We start from the raw sequence: 6,646 nt of genomic DNA on the forward strand, positions 1-6,646 counted from the left end.
AATGGGCTGTCAAAGTCAAAAGGCTTGATGATGTAATTCTGTAATTGATTAAGTATTTGAAGTAAATCTGGAATGGTAGCAAGATACCTCATTTGTGGTTAAATAATGTGATTTGGCCAAGGTTCAGGAAGATTTCTTTCTATAAAATGAAAGCATAAACATATACACAGTTAATCTATAAATAACCTCATAAAATAAAATGTTTCATATAATTATCATAAAGTAAACTTTCATAAGATTAATATGTCATACCTGGAAAATCTTCATAGACACTCAGATTTTCATATGGTATAGTTTCACTTGTAAAATCACTAACCATATTTCTCTTTTAGATGTTAATGATAAGAATTTTGATATAACTTTCCTGTTTCTCTCCTTTCATACCTTATTTTCCCTGCCAAAGGGCTACTTATTTCCATTCATTCTCTGGGCATTCCTCTTGTTGAACCCATCCCTTACCTGATCCTGTTCCCCTTTTTGCCTCCCTGTTGCTTCTCTTGCCCAAATCCCTCCCTCCTTCTGCCTCCTGTGTTTATTTTCTTCCCCATTCTAAGTGGGGTTGAAGCATCCTCATTTGACCTTTCTGCTTGTTAAAGTTATTAATTTTTTTTAGAATGACAAATATTTTTTAAGAAAATTTGTAAATCTGAGATTAGTTTGCTTTATATAATCACCTCCAGTTAATAAAATTATTTTAATAAACATGCTTAAGTCTTTTGTGAAGACAGAACTTGAGTTAGTTGCATGCTGGTAGCTATTTGAGAATCACATGGAATGTAACAGCATGTAATATGCAGATATAGGTTTAGACCGAGAGCTCTGAATATAAACAGTTGAGATCCTGTGAATGGTCTGGCTTTGAAGAAGGCTAAACAGTGCTTGACACACTGTGGATCAAGTAAAGGGCAATTACATTGTGATTTATGTGTTATTTGCATTCTGAAAAGTCAGAGGATAAGAGTAAAACAGTTACATTCCAGATTGAGATAACTACAAAACTAGCCCTTTTGTCTACTGACTCCAGCCCTGTTTTCCGGAGTTAATCTTTTGAAAACTGAGGAATTCACATGATAGGCAGTGGCTTCGCACAGTGCTTTTCAGCCAAGTGGTAATTAAAATGAACAATAACAAAATCTACTGCTTACATTGTCACCACTTTCTGCTCTCATTTTATAAGTGTTGCATGTTCTGGAATTAACTAGAAAGCAAAATGTCATCTAATTAGACTATACAATAATTTATCATAGAAATAATTATTTATATTATGGGGGTAGGCCAGTAGAGTACCATTTTAGAATTTAAAATAACTATACTTGAATAATTAGCATTATTTATTTATTTTCCCCTAAAAGTCATTTAATTCTTTCTATAGCATATTCCTTTATTTAAGCCGAAATAAATGCAGTCTGACACACTCTTGCAAAGATAACAAAACATGGGCAAGGTTGAACTGTTCTGTTCTGCTTTACTCATTTTGATAGGATTTCAAAAACCTGCACATGATAAGAGTTCATGAAGTATTTTTCAAAGGATAGCTTATCATTGCTGAAAATAAAAACAGTTACATGAAAAAAGAGCCCTCAAACACTGATGGTTTTCTAGCCATTGACTGTGTATGGTTAAGGATGGCTCATTTGGTTAGTCTCACTAAATATGGGCTTTATCTCTCTAATGTAAATTCTTTGTCCTTTAATAGTATATTATCTTAGCAAATATTATAGTATGATTCATCATTTTTTAAAGATTTATTTTTTTATTAGATATTTTCTTTATTACATGTTACATGATTTCTCCTTTCCCAGTTTCTCCTCCAAAAATAAAAACCCAAAATCAACAACAAGAACAAACCTCTGTTCCCTCCCTCCTCCCCTTGCTCGACACCCCACCCTCTCCTGCTTACTGGCCCTGGCATTCCCTTACACTGGGGCACAGAACCTTCACAGGACCAAGGAAGGGCCTCTCTTCCCATTGATGACCGACTTGGCTATACTCTACTATACACATGCTGCCAGAGCCATCAGTCCCTCCATGTGTACTCCTTGGTTGGTGATTTAGTCCCTGGGAACTCTGAGGGTACTAGTTAGTTCATATTGTTGTTCGTCCTAAGGGGCTGCAAGCCTTTCAGTTCTTTCAGGCCTTTCTTTAAATCCTTCATTGGTGAGTCCTAGGTATTCTGTATTTCTTAGATAATATCCACTTATTAGGAAATACATATCATATATGTCCTTTTGGGTCTAGGTTACCTCACTCAGGATGATATTTTCTAGTTCTATCCATTTACCTACAAAATTCATGAAGTCATTTTTAATAGCTGAATAGTATTCCATTGTGTAAATTAACTACATTTTCTGTATCCATTATTTGTTGAGGGATATCTGGGCTTGTGGCTATTACAAATAAGGCCCTCATGAACATTGGGGAGCACGTACCTCTGTGGTATGGTGAAGCATCTTTTGGGTATATGCCCAAAAGTGCTGTTACTGTGTCTTCAGGTAAGTCTATTTCCAATTTTCTGAGGAACCTCCAGATTGAATTGCAGAATGCTTTTACCAGTTTGCAATCCCACCAACAAAGGAGGAGTGTTCCTCCTTCTCTACATCCTTGCCAACATGTGCTGTCACCTGAGATTTTTATCTTAGCTATACTGACTGGTGTAAGGTAGAATATCAGGGTCATTTTGATTTGCATTTCCCTGATGAACTTGAGATTCCTCTGTTTTGAATTTTCTAATTAGCTCTGTACCCCATTTTTAATTTGGTTATTTGGTTTTTTAGATGTAATGTTCTTGAGTTCTTTATATTGATCTTTGCCAAGAAGACAAAAACATCCAATGGAAAAGAGAGAGCATCTTCAATAAATGGTACTGACATAATTGGCAGTCTCTATGTAGAAAAAATGAAAATTGATACATATTTATCAACTTGCATAAAGCTTAAGTCCACGTGGATCAAGAACCTCAACATAAAACCAGATACACTGAATCAAATAGAAGAGAAAACAGAAACGATCCTTGAACTCATTAGCACAGGGGAAAGTTTCCTGAACCACATTTTTTGAATCCATTCCTCTGTTGAAGGGCATCTGGGTTCTTTCCAGGATCTGGCTATTATAAATAAGGCTGCTATGAACATAGTAGAACATGTGTCCTTATTGCATGTTGGAGCATCTTCTGGGTATATGCCCCGGAGTGGTATAGCTGGGTCCTCTGGTAGTACTATGTCCAATTTTCTGAGGAACTGCCAGACTTATCTCAGAAGATGGAAAGATCTCCCATGCTCATGGAATGGCAGAAATAATATAGTAAAAATGGCCATCTTGTCCAAAGCAATCTACAGAGTCAATGAAATTACCATCAAATTTCCAACTCAAAAGAGTTAGAAAGAACAATTTGCAAATTCATCTAGAATAACAAAATACCTAGGATAACAAAAACTATTCTCAACAATAAAGGAACCTCTCTGGTGGAATCACCATCCCCGACCATCCCTGAGCAATTGAGTTGAGATAAAAACTGCACGGTATTGGAACAGTGACAGGCAGGTGGATCAATTGAGTATAATTGAAGACCCAGAAATGAACCCACACAACATATGGCCACTTGATCTTTGACAAAGGAGGTAAAACCATCCAGTGTAAAAATGACATTTTCAACAAATGGTGCTGGATCAACTGATGGTGAGCATGTAGAAGAATGCAAATCAATCCATTCTTTTTTTTTTTTTAAATATGGAGCACTTCACGAATTTGTGTGTCATCCTTGTGCAGGGGCCATGCTAATCTCTGTATTGTTCCAATTTTAGTATATGTGCGCACATCAATCCATTTTTATCCCCCTTGATAAAGCTCAAGGCCAAGTGGATCAAGGGCCTACACATAAAACTAGACATACTGAAACTAATAGAAAAGAAAGTGGAGAACAGCCTTGAACACATGGGCACAGGGGAAAATTTCAAGAACAGAACACCAATAGCTTATGCTCTAAGATCAAGAATTGAGAACTGGGACCTCATAAAATTACAAAGCTTCTGTAAAGCAAAGGAAGTGTCAATAGAACAAAATGGCAAGCAACTGATTAGAAAATATCTTTACCAATCTTACATCTGTTAGAGAGCTAATATCCAATTTGTACAAAGATCTCAAGGAGTTAGATTCCAGAGAACCAAGCCCTATTAAAAATGGGGTGCAGAGCTAAATAAAGAATTCTCAACTTAGGAATACCAAATTGCTGAGAAGCACCTAAAGAAATGTTCAACATGCTTAATCATCAGGGAAATACAAATCAAAACAACCCTGAGATTCTACCTCACACCAGTCAGAAGGGCTAACATCAAAATCTCAGGTGATAGCAGATGCTGGCAAGGATATGGAGAAAGAGAAACACTCCTTCATTGCTGGTCAGATTGCAATCTGGTACAACCACTCTGGAAATCAGTTTGGCGGTTCCTCAGAAGCAGATACTTAACACTCAACCATTGGATTGAAGTTAGGGTCCCCTGTGGCTGAATTCGGTGAAGGATAGAAGAAGCAGATGAGGGGGATAACCCCACAGGAAGGGCATTCTCAACTTTCCAGGACTCTGGGAGTTCCCAGATATTGAGCCACCAACCAGGCACTGTACATGAGCTTGTCTGTGGCCCCCAACACACACACACATATAACATACACACACACATATATATATGTGTGTGTGTGTGTATATGTATGTATGTTTGTATATATGTATATATATACACATATATATGTATGTATGTATATATGTATATGTATGTATCAGTCCTCTGATATATATATTCATACACACATATATGCATGTATATACACACACACACACACACACACACACATATATATATATATATATATATATATATATCAGAGGACTGCCTGGTCTGACCTCAGTGGGAGAAGATGCACTAAGTCCTTGAGAGACTTGAGGCCCCAAGGAGTGGGGAGGCCTTATGGTGGGAGAGCATCTTCTTAGGGACAGTGGGAGGAAGAATGGGATGAGAAACTATGGAGGGGGAAATCAAAGAGGGGGAAAATAGCTTGATTATTAATTAATTAATTAAGAATAATAAATAATTAAAATATCTATTCTTTTCTGTTATATGAAAAGGATCACACTACATGGGTAACTTATAAAGTATTTTACTTATATAGGTAAATTATGTATTTTTAAAAAATCTTTCCTTTGAACTTTAATATATTATTTAGTCATAGTGTTTTGTGTTAATTATTTTGCATATTGTAATATTTTACTATTATTTATTAGTAGTGGCTTTCATTCTTTACATCATATATAAATAGTAAAGATGACATTGAGAAATACTAATCAGTTCATCTAAGTAAATATTGCCAGTTTATTGTAGGTTCAAGATCCCTGTTGAATCTATTTGACTCTGAATTCCATTTCTTTCACTTTACCACAAGTTCTTTGTCCCTCTCTACCTAATAAAATGTGCACTTGATAAGTTCTTAAAATTATTTGGAGTTAAAGTATAAAACTTATATTTATTTACTAATTTCATAGACTCTAAATTTCTGTTTAGAGCTAGAGATCAGAAAGAAGAAGAAATAGCAATAAGTTTAGAAAAGTTCTTACTGCTTTTGCTGTGTGAAGTAGAGTCAAGTCAGCTCTTCCAAGAAAGTTGAAGTCATACAGTAATGCTTAATTAGTGTTTTTATTGTATGCCTCACAAATGTAAAAATATCTAGACTTGATTGCTTTCTTGGAATTAATCAAGGGTGTGAGATTTGTTGAGAGTTGTCACCTTTCTATGCTGGTTTCCCTGCTCTTGCTCTTGTGTTACATCTTTAAAATTATTTTTCTCTAAATATGCACTTTGACTTTGTCTAGGCATTCAAGGATTACTGAAGGATGACATCAGAAGCATGGTAAGACTACATAATTAAGAAGAAGATTTTTAACTCTAATGTACTGTGAAATACAAATATTAATTATTCTTGGGAGTAGTCAATGCTTCAGCCAAATTGCCAGTAGTACTTGATCTTGTGCAAAACTGGGCAAAAGAAAAGAACTCAAAGAACTTATGTGTTAGGATTTAGGATTAAAGTCTTCCTGACTTCTGGGCTCAGTGTTGGGTGGTAGTATTGAATGGTTAAAGTTTTAGTATCAGTAGATATTAATAACAGTAGTAATTTCAAATATGGAGAATATGTGGAAAGAAATTGTTTGGGATACAATGGAAACCAACAATATTACTGTAGTCTTATTTCCTAGAATTTATTCTAATTATGGTTGGTATTGTGAGATGAGAGGGGGACAACAGACAGAAAAAGCAAATGTTTGGTTATTTCTGCATATGATAGAAACAACCACAAAAAATCAACAGCATATAGTAAATTATTTATTTGGAAACAAAATTAATTTTCAAATCCATAGATTTGGTGCCACAGAAAAGCAAGTCAAATGTGGAATCTCCTATCATAGCTACCTGTCTACCTATCTGTACTCAAATTTGGTCCTCTAGTGCTCAGGCATGTCACAATATTAGCCAGAGTTAAACTATCTTCTGCTGTCTATATTTGCTAATTACAGGAATCTGAATATTTCACACTACTATTCAATATATATATATGCACACACATATATATGTATATATCAACACATATATACATGTATATA

At 35.2% G+C, this 6,646-nt stretch overlaps 1 pseudogene; it reads right to left on the reverse strand.

Moving 5' to 3' along the window:
• Positions 1 to 3,720: 3,720 nt before the first annotated feature.
• On the reverse strand, positions 3,721 to 3,813 carry LOC116095904 (annotated as a pseudogene).
• Positions 3,814 to 6,646: the final 2,833 nt, after the last annotated feature.

This window comes from Mastomys coucha, chromosome X (assembly GCF_008632895.1).
Source record: "Mastomys coucha isolate ucsf_1 chromosome X, UCSF_Mcou_1, whole genome shotgun sequence".
Classification (NCBI taxonomy): Eukaryota; Metazoa; Chordata; class Mammalia; order Rodentia; family Muridae; genus Mastomys; species Mastomys coucha.